Source organism: Aquila chrysaetos, chromosome 18, assembly GCF_900496995.4.
Source record: "Aquila chrysaetos chrysaetos chromosome 18, bAquChr1.4, whole genome shotgun sequence".
Lineage (NCBI taxonomy): Eukaryota > Metazoa > Chordata > Aves > Accipitriformes > Accipitridae > Aquila > Aquila chrysaetos.
The window spans coordinates 21,763,783-21,780,114 of NC_044021.1; positions in this window are offsets into that span (position 1 = coordinate 21,763,783).

The window sequence follows — 16,332 nt, forward strand, 5'->3', positions numbered from 1 at the left end:
GGGACCGATCACCTCGAGAAGCTAGCAGAAGACTTTCCACGGCCAGGAGTGGTGCCCCATTGTTTCCGTAGCACAGAGTTGGGTGAAGTTTAAAGGCAGAGCAATTCCATGCCATCCTCAATGCCGGCATGTAGGGAGTTCTTGGCAGCTCAGATGGTGGGTCATAAATTCTCCTTCACTAGTTTGGGGGCTTGAATATTCTTTTGTGCTCTGCTGGAAACATTACTTATGAGAATTGGGGCATTTTAATTTGGCTGTGCTACCACTTTATTAATATTTGAACATCTCACTGTTTTCTGTCTTGGCACAACGGGATCCACAAAAAGAGGCTAAAAGAGAAAACGTTCTCCTCCCTGGCACAGGATTCCTGCCCTTTTATTTTTAATTACTTTGAATTATTTCTGGAACTTTTTATGCCATTTTGAGAATACAAATTAAGTTTTGACTGTAAGAAAGAATACTATAGAAAGCAAGCAAATGTGGCCTTGCATGTTCATCCAGAGACTGCATCAAACATGCAAGGGACAGACACTTGCCAATTTATCCATTATATCCTGGCATAACAATGATCCATTAGCCTGAGCAAGGCCTATGTGAACTGTATGCACATTTGGCTAAACCCACTCAGTTTATTTAGCCTCTGGTGTGCTCTGGACTAAAGCAGGTACTCATTAGAGAATAGCATTTCTTCCACAAATGCTGTTTTCCATCATCTGAAAGAAGTGACAGAGCTTTTCAAAAGCCTTTGGTATTTAAGGACAAATGCTCCCTTCTCCTTGTAAATGTTCATCCAAGATTCAATAGGTTTTAACTGTTAGTGCTTCTAAAAGCAAAAGTTGATCCTGAGGCGAAAAGAATAAGACCAGAATCGCAGAGAATCGTGCACCTTTATCTGGGATTTACCACTTGACTGCAACGTGTTTCTGTTTCCCAGCAGCTCACTGTAAAAGGCTGAACCCCTGAAGCTCAAGCCCCTGACATTTCTGAAGCATCCCTTGAGATCCCCAAATAAAAGTCACCTCGTGCAATGGGATAATTCTGTTCTGTGGCTCTCCAGGAGGATTCAGTCACCAAATCAGCGGTTAGAAGGAAAAGGCAGCCTAGATTATTTATTAATTATCTCACTGTCAAATGTAGGGGACCTGATTCTTAGCGGCACTGCAGCATCTTTACACGGTCTATATAAAAACCTTTAAAGCAGCCATTTTAGGCCCATTTTAGTCCCCTTCAGGCATTCAGACTTCAAACTGCTTTACAGGAGAAAAGAGAACACACCGTATGTGCCAGGGCAACGTAGCATTTATTTTCTTTAAAATCACATTGGTGTATTTTTAGCAGATTTGCTGGGAGAAATATTACTCATTATTGTAAGTGCATTTAAGTAAAACATGTATCTTTCAGTGAACAAAAAACCCATGGGGTTAAACTCTGAATCTAATTAAAATCAGTGTGAATCCTCATGTTTTTCCCACTTTTTCATGATCCTTGGCTGGATAAGATGACATGTTCAGATGGACTTTGCTGCCCTATGCAGCAGTTGAATTAATAATTTTATAAATGTGTCAAATTCAGGCCACATATGATTCTGTTATCCTAAACTGCCAGTTCTATTGCACATCCAACATGTGTAAAGCTTCACAGATTAACTTAGAAAAGTTCAGTCTTGAGAAGATTTTCATTTACTTTTATATTTTACTCTGAGTTTCAGTCATTTGCCATCAATTTCTTTGTGGCATGTGCAAAACCTACCCACTTTTGGAATGATATACTTTGCAGATTCAGACATATAAGTAATAATGCCTAATAAAAGCAAGAATGAATCTAAAATAACTGTTCCCCAGGATGTAACTGATTTTATACTTTCCTTGAATCTTTGGAGCACTAAGCCTGTAAACTGTGTGCCATATATCTTACTGTGGGAGGATAAAGGCATAGTGAGAGGTCCTGAAAACCACGGCTTGCCTATACACAACATTGTCACAGTTCAGTGTAATTCCCCTTTTCAGCTGGAGCCCAGGGCTGTGCTTTTTGATAGTAAAGAACGACCAGGTGCAGCCTCTGTCTCCATCCCTGAGGAATTATTAGGAAATAGCATGTGAGACAGTTGAGGTAGCAGGGTCAAGGCCAGGGCTAAATGACAGACCTACATACCAATTAGCGAACAGGCTGTTTAAAACTCAGTGGCTCATAGTATCAGAGCTTAAACTATTATAATGGGAAAAGATCCAATGGATCTTATTAACCTATTATTTCATATTGGTTTGGTGAGAGATATTAATTTAATATTCTTGGCTCACCCATGAATATATTTATTGATATAAAAAAGAGAATATATGTTGATATTAAAAAAAAGGTTTAACAAAAGGAACAATGTCAGAGGTTAAAAGTTTCCCCATTCCTCCTCCCCCCAAACAAAGACCCAAATTAATGCATCCTAACCTCTACCAAGCATCGGATGAATATTTTCCATAGGCTTTCAGAAGCACCAGACTTTTAGTAAGTGACAGTACTGGGAAAGCAGGTGATGTGTAGCCTGGGTGAATCTGCACAAAGACTGTATCTCTTTTAACTCTTGGGACGGGTTTTGTTTTGTTTTGTTTTACAAAAAAATATGAAGGTGTGCAGAGGGGCCTCACCACAAACCGTGAGAGAGCTGCTGTCAGCACCTTGGCCAGCCTCAGCTAGTGCCCTAGATAAAGTCTGGGTGAGACCGCACGTGATAAATGAAAACGAGAACCTGGAATTGAATTTGGGAGCAAAGAAGTCAGTGCAGAGGACAAAATACATGCTTAACCTCTCCGACACGCCCTGCCTAACTTCAGTCCGTTCGTGGAGAGGAAGGCACTGGCAGAGGGCACCTCTTCCCACCCGACATTTCCATAGCGTTGTAGTGATGCCTGTCTGTCTCTCTCCATTCCTCCTAAGTCCGTGAAAGAGTTCAGTGCCCACAGGTAGGTGGGATGAATTCAGGCGTCTCTGCTCTCGTTGCCAGCAGGGCTAAAAGGTGTTTTGAAATGCTGTGTCTGCCGTGGTGTATCTAAGATAGCGGAGCGGTAAATACATCTCCTGCCTGATCCTGCTGCTTCCCATCCCTCAACATTCAGAAATGTATGGGAGTTTGGCTGGAGCGGGCTCTGCTAGCTAACAGATCTGCATGAACTAATGGGTTTGTTTTGTGCACGTTCCTTGAGCTGAGAGATCTTTTACTCCTTCCCCAGATTACTTCCACCTATCTGCCTAACCTCACCTCCAGATGCTCCAGATGAAATCAGCCCTCCAGCATCCAAGCCTGGGATCCCGCAAGGCTTAGCAGCGGTCAGTCCCAGCGAAGCAGGGTTCGTAGGCAGTGCTGTTGTGCTTTATTTCCTCTGCTGTGCACTGAACAGAAAGGGAACCAGACCCCCGCTACCATCAGAAGAGACAACCTATCAGTCTTCTCAACCTGCTTAGTCCCCTCAGAGGGAAGAGGATGGGGCTGCTGGAAGGCAATGTCATCTACTCCTGCCATGTCAGCAATACTTCATAGTATCAGAGGCAGCTGACGGATTGCAAAGAAGAGTAGTAACTTTATTAACCACTTGTCTTGTGTTGAGCTGCTTTAGTAGAAATCTGAATAACCGTCTCGTCCCCTGGGTTTATTGGACGTGGTTTGTTTTGCAAGTGGGAAAACAATTGTGAATTTCATGCCTCGATGAGCTAACGTGTTTACACAACACTGCTGACGCAGCAGAAACAGGATACAATATGTGTCAAATATTGCTTGGGCTGCAGGCAAAATAACTGTTGAGCTGAAAGGCAGTGCTTAGTGCAGGACTCCTGTTGCCAGAGGCGGCTGTCGGGGACGTCTGAGCGAGGGGGAAGGGAGCGGGGCTCAGTGTTCAAATCCCTTGGTGCAGAGCAGTTCCCAGAATGAGAACTCTTCCAAGGTTGCTACTGCTCTCCTCCTGGTAATGAATAATAGCTATTCCCATAAATTAATTTGTTTAAAGCGGAACTTGAATGGTGCGTAGACCTCAGCTTCATCCTTACGATCTGACTCAAAGCCATCTGAAGCCAGTGTGAGATTTTTCACTGACTTTGGTGCGAGGCTCATTTCTTATTTTAGATTTTGAGGAGATAGATTTGCACAGCCTAATTTCTGTAGCGGGATGTCTGCACAGCAAGGAGAGGGAGTTTCGCTTTTTCTGACACACAATAATGCAGAGCACAGAAAGATGGGCATTTCAAATGACTGGCTTAAAAGAGCTATCCTATAATGGCAGCACAATTACAAACCCGCAGAGAAAATTTCTGGGCTTTTGTATAAAAAGGAGCAAAGAAGAACACAAAAAGGTTTTACTGAGTTACAGTGCCAGGGTTTCAGTTACCAGTTCTGTCGGAAAGCCAGTAAGAGGTCTTAACTAAAGATATTTCCAGCACTGAGCCCGTATACAAAATGGGTGGACAAGCAAGAGCAGGGCAGGAGGCAGAATGGGAAAGGAGAAAGGGGTGCGATACAGGGGCAACCTGCCGCGAACAAGAATCGCCACAGAAAGTGGCCAGACGAGCAAGGAGCAGAGAGACTTTCTGGACAGAGAAGGGTGGTCTGATGCTCTCCAAATAAATGAAGATTTTAAAAAAGGAAAAGAAAGGGAAAGAGAGAGAGTGAAATCAGCTGCCAAGGAGTGCTGGGGCCAGAAAAAGCAACAAAGCCCTATTTTTAATGTAACTTTTTTTTTCTGCCAGTAAAAAATCAAATGATAAAATAAGCTAGAGAAAGGAAGCAATTGGGAATGGCTGAAGAGGATTCCCAGCTGTGCTTGCAATCAGTGCAATTCATGACTCACAACATGCTGGCCACATCACTTCCCAGGAGCAACATATTCTCATGAACAAGCAAAACAAGTCGGAGACAATCTTTAAAGGCTTTTTGGATCATTCATGGCTTAGTTGTGAAATCGCCCATGAAGCAGCTCGCTGGCTTTGAGGGTCAGGGTAGTTTGAGGATTGGTCAGCTTTCCTTTTCTTTCCGCTTCAGCTGCTGCCCCATCCACCAGCCCTTGGCGGCGCGGCTGAGGACATCCATTCTTTTCTGTCTTCTGACCGAAAGGAAGAGCTGGAAATGAAACTGCTTTACTGGCTTTCAGGCAGTTCTTGTCCTTCTAGTTTCCCACAAACTGCAAAGGGTGGGAAAAAAAGGCATCTGAAAATAATATTTATATTTTTATGTGAAACCAAATGTCTCAGAATTGACTGCCTGTATCTAGATCTTGCTAGTTCTCACCTGGCTGGTATGTAAGTCATCCGATTCAAGTGATAACACTGCAGGTCCCTCCAAATCTCAGCTTCAATTCAACTGAGTCAGACTCCTGCTTTTACTGAGTAATATTTTTTAAAATAGAATCATGCACTTGCTCTACCACACAGTGAAATGTTTAGCAATATATATAATTAACAAGTAGCTACACTGCTAAAATAAAGAAGAAACATTTAGCGCTGCAGTAACCTTGAGTTTTTCTCATGGTTGGTGTTTATTTACTTATTTTCATGGTTGAGTAATTTTTTATTTTTTTTTTTTGCTCATTTCAGAAGTCTCACCACTGATTAAAGGTTACACATCCCATTTATAGTAGTGGTGCGGATCACACACTGACTGTTAGGGTTAGAGTCCAGGTAAAGCTCCAAGCTTCTGGGAAGCGCCATTCCTGCCATATGAGTTTTCTTACCTGGCTGCGAGATGTCCCTTGCGTTGGAGTTTTCTGTGCAGAGGTTACAGCTACAGCCACATGCAGCAGATAATCTCTCTTCCTCAGGGAACTGCAACCTTTTCAAATTGGTCAGTCCTCTGAATTTCAATCCCAAGTTAAAATTTTGAGATTTCCAAGGGAATCAATTCTGTGAAAACAGCAAATAGGAAACATCAAAATGTTTTGTTTCTACTTGACTGAGACACTGAATCTTTTCTTTTATAAGGTTAAAATATATTTTTTTTAATATTGAGATGTTAGAACTGAATAGATGCTTGATATATGTACTTTTCAATGAATAAGGAACATAACACGTACTATACACTAACACAGAGAGAAAAATAAAATAATCTCAAAATGAAATACTTTTACATTCTTGGAATAACATGTTCTATCATAACTGAAAAAAAAAAACAACCCTACAAGAATGCCAAAATGTTTTTCAACACTTTTCTTTTGGAAATGTAATTGGATTTTGTGTGGATGTTTTTGGTTTTTTTTTTAACAAAATCCATTCTCTGATGAAGGAGCATGTCTGATGTCCTTCTAATCAGCTCTCTTATTACGGCATCTTAGAAGAATGCAACTTATGACCTTTAATGGAGAGGGAAAAGACTTCTTCTAGGAAAACAAAATTTCAGCTGTAAGGATCTAAAATACACAGGCAAGTTACTGTGTTTCAGTAATACTAATATCATGGTAAGGCAGGTGGCAAAAAAGTGTTGATTTTATGCACTGTAGCCGAATCACATCCTTTCAATACATGCTGTAAAAATATCAAGCCAATGAACCAGTTAAGTCCAGGGATCTCTGCTCCAGAATGAATTTGATGAGATGCGTGTAGAAGAGGTGGCAAAGCCTCATATTTGCCTCATATTGCAGTGATTAATAAACCCTCTAGAAACAATGATATAAAGCCATTTTAACTTGCACAGGATCACTGTTAACTTCTGCTTACAGTTAGGGCCAGGAGGTATCTAGTAGTCCTGCCCTCTTTTGGGACATTACCTTTGGGGTTGTCCTGGACTTCAACTCAGATTTCTAGCGAGTAAAGTCTGAGAGTTGAATTTGAGTGAAAACAAGTGTGTGAAACTCATGTGTTTCTTCTCTTTTCATTTAGGGTCTAATTTTTAAGAAGGCAGATAATTTCCAAGTCACTGGGAAATTCAGAGTTTAGCCCGTCAGTAAACAGACCATTAGATTTATCTTTTGATCTAAAACAGAGTTCTAAAATCAGGGGAATCAGGGGAATACAGTAGCACTGTTTTGCCCTTGAAAAGGCCAGTTTCACCACAAATAAGTCACATCTTCAAGATGTTGACCTTCTCTTGACAGAGCCTCTCCATCCCTCCCAGAAAGTAAAAAGCCAGAGCCTGACTACAATAACAAAAACAACAACAACAAAAGTTTTTCTGTTGCTGAGAGATTTCATTAAAAAATCCATGAAGTATTGACATATCTATTGCTCCTTCTCTTTGAAATTCTTGCTAAACAAGATTTGACTGATTTTGTTTAGTCCAGCCGCCAGAGGCTCCAGGACTGGCTACCTGAAATAACTCTTCACAGCACCATTTATCTCTGTGCAGTTTGGAAATCTAGGGAAACTACAAATTACAGTATTAAAATGCTGATCCACAAGAGAAACAAGGAAATAATGTTTCAGTTTTCAGCATGAGAAAGGGGATGTCTCAGCCTAGCAATATTTATGAGCTGGTAAAAAGCTGTTTATGTCACAGTGGTCATATGTTCCTTAAATGTCAAGTCACAATCAATAACCTTGCTGAAATTTGACCCTGTTGGGCACGGTGTAGGAGAATTGGATGCTCTCCAGGCTATCGGTTGAAAGGCAAGGAACAGCAAGCAACTGATGAGAAGCTATCAATAAAACCTCAGTATTGTTTTGAGTTCAATTTCAAGTAATTGCTAGACATCTGAGATTGAGTCTGACAGACATGAAGAGGGCTAATGTTGGTTCCTGGTAATGAAAAGTAGGTTTCTTGTTCAAAATAGCACAATGGGACCTAATAGTGAAATGGCTTCCCCCTCGAAAAACAAGTTGCTCTGTGAGTGCAGGAATCAGTGAAGCCTGTGTTTTTATGGATTTATGCCCTGTGTCCTTACAACCTTCTCCCTTTGTCCTTCCCTCTTCCACCTCTGCTTCCCCAGCAGCTCCAGTTTCTCCCTTGTCTCCTCTGTTCACTGCATAAAACAACATGTGCCCCTTATTTGTTACTCCAGCATTCACCAAAAATTCCAGGTCAGGGGTGGGTTTTCCTTTTTTTTTGGGGGGGGTCTTCTCTTACTTAACAGTAGAAATTATGCTGGCACAAAATATGCCGTCTCAATTGTTTTTCAGATGAATTCTCCGTAAAAGTGCCAGCTCTCTCCAGAAAATTGGGACTTACTTGACACCCTAAGTTAAAGCAAACGTTTAAACAGCCCCAAATTCCCCCCACCGGCACACATGGAAGGGAGGGGGACCAAAAATGTGGAAGAATGGAAGCTTGTGATGGCAAGGACCAGCAGGAAGAGACTTCCCCTGAAGCCTGAGGTGCCCTTGCAGAACCACTTCGCTGCTTTGCAGACTGAGGAGGAAAGACCCATCACATCGGGAGAGATGCTGGAGCGGAGTAAGACAGCCCGATCTGCTCCCCGTAGAACAACCAGCACAGCTGAGAAAAGGCGACGGGTGATAGTAGTAGGTGATTCTCTTCCGAGGGGTACGGAGGCACCCATCCGCCGACCTGTTGGACTCTCTAGAGGTGTGCTGCTTACCGGGGGCTCCTATCAGGGATAGGAGAGACTACCAAGCCTTGTACAGTCCACCGAGTATTGTCCGCTGCTGTTGTTTCACGTGGACACCAGTGAAAACTGCCAGGAGCAGTCTGAGGAGTACCAAGGAGGATTACAGAGCCCTGGGAGTGGTGGTAAGGGACTCTGGAGAGCAGGTAGCTTTTTCATCAATCCTCCCAGTCAAAGGGAAGGGGTTTGAAAGGGCCAGTTGTATCTGGTGAATCAACAAATGGTTACGGGACTGGTGCCACAGCCAGGGGTTTGGTTGCTTAGACCATGGGACTTGCTTTGAGACACCTGGTCTCCTGGGGGCTGATGGGGTCCATCTGTCAGACAACAAGAACATCATCTTCGGTCATAGACTTGCCATGCTGGTGAAGAGGGCTTTAAACTAAAGTTGCTGGGAGAGGGGAACCTCAATCCATCCCACTCCTATCAGTTTGATGCCAGTGCCGGCAATAGATGCCCAGAGCCTGGAGAGGGATCACAGGTCAGCAGGAAAGCACCTGAAGAGCAGCACAAAGGAATTCCAGCCACTCCAGCCAGTAAATCAGCTTCATCAGGGGACTGACTTAAATGCCTCTATGCAAACGCACATAGCATGGGGAATAAACAAGAAGAATTAGAGATGTGCGCATGCCTGCAGGGCTTCGATCTTATTGTCATCACGGAGACGTGGTGGGATGGCTCCTATGACTGGAGTGTTGGAATGGAAGGACACAGGCTCTTTAGGAAGGACGGGCAGGGGAGACGAGGAGGGGGTGTTGGCCCCTACGTCAATGACCAGCTGGAGTGCACGAAGCTTTACCTGGGGATGGATGAGGAACCAACCGAGAGCTTATGGGTCAGGATTAAAGGGAGGGCAGGGACATTATAGTGAGGGTCTGCTACAGGCCACCCAACCAGGAAGGCCGAGTGGATGAGGCCCTCTATAGACAGATAGGAGCAGCCTCACATTCACAAGCCCTGGTACTCATGGGGGATTTCAACCACCTGAGTATCTGTTGGAGGGACAACACAGCAGGGCATAAGCAGTCCAGAAGGTTCCTGGAATATGTTGATGACAACTTTCTTCTCCAAGTGATAGAGGAGCCAACGAGGAGAGGTGCTACGTTGGACCTTGTTCTCACCAACAAGGAGGGGCTGGTGGGGAATGTGAAGCTCAAGGGCAGCCTTGGCTGCAGTGACCATGAAATGGTGGAGTTCAAGATCCTTAGGGCAGCAAGGAGAGTGCACAGCAAGCTCGCTACCCTGGACTTCAGGAGAGTGGACTTTGGCCTCTCCAGGGATCTGCTTGGTAGAGTACCATGGGATACAGTCCTGGAGGGAAGAGGGGCCCAAGAAAACTGGTTAATATTCAAGGATCACCTCCTCCAAGCTCAGGAGCGATGCATCCCAACAACGAGGAAGTCCGGCAAAAATGCCAGGCGGCCTACGTGGATGAACAAGGAGCTCCTGGACAAACTCAAACACAAAAAGGAAGCCTACAGAGGGTGGAAACAAGGTAGCCTGTGAGGAATACCGGGAAATTGTCCGAGCAGCCAGGGATCAGGTTAGGACAGCTAAAGCCCCGATAGAATTAAATCTGGTCAGGGACATCAAGGGCAACAAGAAAAGCTTCTGTAGGTACATCAGTGATAAAGGGAAGATTAGAGAAAATATGGGCCCTCTCTGGAAGGAAATGGGAGACCTGGTTATCTGGGACGTAGAGAAGGCTGAGGTACTCAATGACTTTTTTGCCTCAGTCTTCACCAGCAAGTGCTCTAGCCACACCACCCAAGTCACAGAAGGCAAAGGCAGGGACTGGGAGAATGAAGAACAGCCCACCATAGGACAAGATGAGGTCCAAGACCATCTAAGGAACCTGAAGGTGCACAAGTCTATGGGAGCTGATGAGATGCATCCGTGAGTCCTGAGGGAACCGACAGAGGAAATGGTTAAGCCACTACCCATCATATCTGAGAAGTTGTGGCAGTCCAGGGAAGTTCCCACTGACTGGAAAAGGGGAAACATAACCCCCATTTTAAAAAGGGAAAAAAGGAAAACCTGGGGAACTACAGGCCAGTCAGTCTCACCTCTGTGCCTGGCAAGACCATGGAGCAGATAGTCCGGGAAACTATGCCAAGGCATATGGAAAATAAGGAGGTGATTGGTGACAGCCAGCATGGCTTCACTAAGGGCAAATCGTGCCTGACAAATTTGGTGGCCTTTTATGACGGGGTTACAGTGTTGGTGGATAAGGGAAGAGCAATGGATGTCATCTACCTGGACTTGTGCAAAGCATTTGATACTGTCCTGCATGACATCCTTGTCTCTAAATTGGAGAGGCATGGATTTGACAGATGGACTGCTTGGTGGATAAGGAATTGGCTGGATGGTCACACTCAAAGCATTGCGGTCAATGGCTCGATGTCCAAGTGGAGACCAGTGATGAGTGGCGTTCCTCAGGGGTTATTGGTATTGGGACTGGCGTTGTTTAACATCTTTGTTGGTGACATGGACAGTGGGATTGAGTGCACCCTCAGCAAGTTTGCCGATGACACCAAGCTGTGTGGTGCAGTTGACACGCTGGAGGGAAGTGATGCCGTCCAGAGGGACCTTGACAGGCTTGAGAGGTGGGCCCATGTGAACCTTAAGTTCAATAAGGCCAAGTGCAAGGTCCTGCACATGGGTGGGGGCAATCCCCAGCACAAATACAGGCCAGGTGATGAGTGAGTTGAGAGCAGCCCTGAGGAGAAGGACTTGGGGGTGTTGGTTGACGAGAAGCTCAACATGAGCCGGCAATGTGTGCTCGCAGCCCAGAAAGCCAACCATATCCTGGGCTGCATCAAAAGAAGTGTGACCAGCAGGTTGAGGGAGGGGATTCTGCCCCTCTACTCCACGCTCAAGATACCCCACCTGGAGTACTGCATTCAGCTCTGGGGCCCCCAACATGAGAAGGACATGGACCTGTTGGAGAAAATCCAGAGGAGGGCCACGAAGATGATCAGAGGGCTGGAGCTCTTCCCCTGTGAGGAAAGGCTGAGAGAGTTGGGGTTGTTCAGCCTGGAGAAGAGAAGGCTCCGGGGACACCTTACAGCAGCCTTCCAGTACCTAAAGGGGGCCTATAGGAAAGCCGGAGAGAGACTTTTTACAAGGGCATGTAGGGATAGGACAAGGGGTAATGGCTTTAAACTGGAAGAGGGTAGATTTAGATTAGATGTAAGGAAGAAGTTCTTCACTGTGAGGGTGGGGAGGTGCTGGAACAGGTTGCCCAGAGAGGTTGTGGATGCCCCATCCCTGGAAGTGTTCAAGGCCAGGTTGGATGGGGCTTTAAGCGACCTAGTCTAGTGGAAGGTGTCCCTGCCCATGACAGGGGTGTTAGAACTAGATGATCTTTAAGGTCCCTTCCAACCCAAACCATTCTATGATTCTATGAAATGGTACATTTTGCCTCTCCATTGTAGGTAGGTTAGGTCCGTATGGGGAATTACAACAGCAAGATTGAGAAAGGGTTACTTGTTAAGCTGCTCTTAACATAATTATCTGTGATCATGTGTTGGAACCCCCTTTTTTATATTATTTAATACGCTCTGCAAAATAATTTGTCATAAGGTTCTTCAGTGATGCATAATTCAGGAAATGAATCCTTAAAAGAAATTCTCATGCTGTTAGCTAGGAACTTGCCAGAACACAAACTTCTGGCAGAAATACTATTGAGCATATAATAGCACCAAAATCATTGAAGGAAATTACAGTCTTCAGGAGGCTTTAACTTCCCACACAGAGCTCCACATCAGTTTTTCAGCTGAGTTGTCTTGTACTTCGACCCCATTGTATTTTGGGAGGAGTACTCAGAGGCAGTGGTACTAGCAGGCACATGAGGTTCAGTGTCAGGCTGAATTCTGAGGCTGAATCAGGATTTAGTGTTCAGACTGGCTAAGCAGAAACAGCTGAAACTAATGAGGCAATTCCCCATAGTAACAGTCACATCCTGACCATCAAGTACAAATCTGGTGACATTTTTTAATTTCCTTGGCCAAAGCCTCATGGAAGTAGGTAGTCATACAAAATTAAAAATGTATTTGGAATCTGGGTTTTTTTCCCCATTTTACCCTCTTCAGGAAGATTCTTCTTAGCTTTAGTCCACAGCTTGTCCTCTGCCCTGGGTGAGGAGGGCTAAACTCCTGGAGAGCGCACACATTGGCTATAGCAAGGTTTTGTGACTTATAAAGTGCATGCTGATTCGCTGACATGAAATGCTTCATTTCTAGGTGAGTTTTCCTGCCTTTTACTAAGTATCCAACCAATTTTTTAGAAAGCATTTTAGAAAGCTTCAGTATGGAACAGGGACACTGAGCCTAACTGGACCTAACCTTGCTCTGATGGGTAGTCCCATCAACAGGGCTGATGCTATCAGAGGGCTGGCTGATACAGCAGTAGTGTGACTTACATTTCCATATCATCTCTTAACTTTCTGCAGGTCCCTGCACATACTCCTCCTCCCACTCCAGAATTCCTAGGCTTGTTTCTTTTCCTCCACAGTGCATAGGCCCCACTTTCAGCTCTTTGGAAAAATTTTATTCCTTTGATTCTATTTTGCAGCTGCACTTATGAGGCTACTTTTATCCTTTGGATTATTTTTTTTTTCTTCTTCTTATGGCCAAGACACTCTACTGTGTTTAAAGAGACAGGGCAGGAATCACACAAAGGGTGAAAAAGCAATCTGTAGCTTTTTTCTGGCAAACCAAGCTTTACTACTCCAATAGCCAAGCACACCACTTCATCTCTCTGCTGAGGTCTCGTATGTGCTAAAGTCAAGCCCAGGCCTAGGTGTGAATAGGTGCAAATCTCAGTATAAGTATTACATAGCATTTTCTTTAGAGCTCTTAGGCCAGAAGTCCTACCAGATGTGAGTTCTTAATTTAGCAGATGAGTTTTATTCAGGATATCCTAGCATCCTTGCCACTGAAGCTGCATAACTGCTTCATTGGTGCTGTCAATATATTTCCTTTTGTCTGTCTGCTTCACCTGTTGGAGTTCACGTCTTTGGATGGGGGGCAGGAGTGGGAGATTCTGCTATTGCTCTTGATGTGGGGTTTTTTTATACTTTCATGAGCTTGACATTTGGAGATTCTACTTCCTATCTTTCTCTTGACACGAACGTAGATAGATGTGCATATTTGCCTGTGGAAATCACTGTGCTAAAATTCATGGTTACTTTTAAGGTCAACTGACATATCCTGAAATCACACCTGCTTCAAGTCGCTTCCTTCATGATCATGCTGTGCTGAAACATATAAAATGGTACAGCCTGAAGCCTTTTAAACTCTTTTTAATAGCAAAGAGTAGTTCGGTCAAGGGAAGATTTATGCTGTGAATATAACTCCAAACGTGACAGAAAAACAGATATCCTTTGTGAAAGATTCTCAGTGCCTGTGATTTACAGAGGAGAACTGGGTAGGAAAGGGAGCTCTCAGTGCCTCTATCATAACGACCCAATTAGCCGCACTTTTGCCTTTGGGTTCGAGTCGCTCTCTGTGCCCTGGGTACACACTGTACTGCAGCACTATGTAAGATGGTGAGGCTGCGTTATGAAGGGAATTAGCTTAATAGGAGAATTAGAGAGCGCTATCCAGCCACGAATTGCCAGTTCCAGGCTGGGACGTAGCATTTCTCAGAGATGGTCAAGATCCGCCTTTCTTCTTGGTAATGGCATATGATACTACCATGATTGCTTGCCTTTGCTCTGTACCAACACCATCAACCTCAGTGTGTAATGTCCAGCTCCTGGAGGAACTAGTTATGTGATTATTACTCTCCAGTATCTTTTACAAGGCTAATCTAGGTTGAAACCCTTTGAGTGGTGCAAGCAGAGAGTGAGTTTCGCTTTTTAAATGCTTATTCAAAAGAAATCCAAGTCATTTGAACAGCTTGGGTCTCAGAAACCGGTCTCAATGTCACTTGTTGTCTATATTCCCAATATTCCCAATGTTGGTCACTCCAGGAAGTATTCTGATTTTTAAAAATTTTTATTTCCAGATGGAAATCAGGAAGATGAAAATGAGAAGCGAAAGGTAAGAAGAACCAACAATCCCTTCTGAACTCCATCAATAGTTTGATTTGCACTCAGTTAAGTTTCAGTCTGAGATCTGGAGGTAAGAGTTCTTCTCCATTCTCAGCTCCACAGGGTGTGAGGGAGCCAGGATAAAAGAAATATCTCTGTGGTATACCATTTAGTGAGGGCTGCCACTCTTCCTGTGATTTAGATGATCTGCATAGATGTGAGGGGAAAGACTGCAATGTCATTAGTTTACTTTCTTTCTCCATCAAAAATACTTGCAGAGGAGTTCTGGATATAGTCTGCCCTCAAAATCTTTTCTGTTTCATCAGAATAGGGGAATTTTGATGCACACCAAAAGCAAAGCAGAAATTGATCTTTGAGCTATAGGGAAATGTGATCTGTGGCAAGGGCAATTCAGCTGCCTGAGGCTCAGCTTCACAGGGTGTTAGTGAGGAATCAGTCCCATCATCAAGGGCCAAAGCAGACTGAGTGTAAAAATAATCACCTAGATAGCAGAGCTGATCTTTTTATTTGTTTTGATTCAAACTATATTTCTTCTCTACTTTTCTTTTTCATTGAGAGATCTCAAAGTGGATACAAGTAGGACTGAGGGAAAAAGTCCGTGCTCTTCTCTGTTCTGTATATGGACAAGCACAATCCCTATAGCATGCAAGCCCAACTTCGTTTTCTATGGGAAGAGAATAGAAACATGAAGGGTTATCTGTATTTGGTTTCCTTATTTGGGAATGCTTCTCCCAAACCTTAGGGCCTCTACTGCCATGAAGCTAATCTATCCTGCTAATAGCCATGTGGAGCAACAAATTGACTTCTTGCCCAAGTGGATAGAATGCATTCAATCTAATCACCATCCAGCTGAAGAGGTTCAAAATAATGTTGCCTGGCTGCTTTGTTTATTGTTCATCTCCCTCCAGCTCCCTATCTCCTCCCATAAGCCCCAAGAGCACCCATTCCACCTTGATCCTCTTCTTTTTCTTACACTTAAATGAAATGTCGGCATTTGCCTGGAGGAGGGTAGGGAGGTTTCCATGTCTCCTTCCCTATGGAGGCAGCCGAACTGGTGTTGGGGAACCCCATGCACTACCCTTTCCTAAGGATGCTCTGGCACATTTCCTGTGGCGTGTTTGACAGAAAGTCTGGGAAGGATCAAAGCCTCAAAAGACCATTTCATTTCATCCGCCATATTACCATGCAACTTCTCAGGGGGCCCAGAGATTTTTGCAGAGCTTCTGGAATAATAAAGGACACTCGGATGAGCTTAGTTTAATAGAGCAAAGTCTGCCTATTATGGGAAGTTCCTTTCCCGTTTTTACTACATTTTCTAGTATCCCTGAAAGAGGGATGAAGAAAACATTGAACTTCCACTGAGGGTTAGCTCCTGTGGGGGGACCTCTGTTGCTTTAGGAGCAATCCTCCCGTGTGCAGCTGTCTGTGGTGGCCAGCCTGAACTACACACTGATCCAGCCAGTGCGGTTACTCTCAAACAATATATTTCACCAACAAATGCAGAGCCTTGCATCTATGGTGATTTTCTTTGATCAACAGTTGTTAATCTCATTACTTTAAAGACTTGCCTTCTTGGGATTGGTGAGTCAGTAATTTGAGTCTACTTTATAATCCAATCTAATAGAAGTCAATTATGAAAAATAAGAAATGAGAAAGGAAGCAAGCTCACTAGGTTCATTCCTCTTTGGATTTGTCATGAGCTGATCTTCTAAAGAATGCAGAGAACTATTTCCTTCCAGCCAGCTT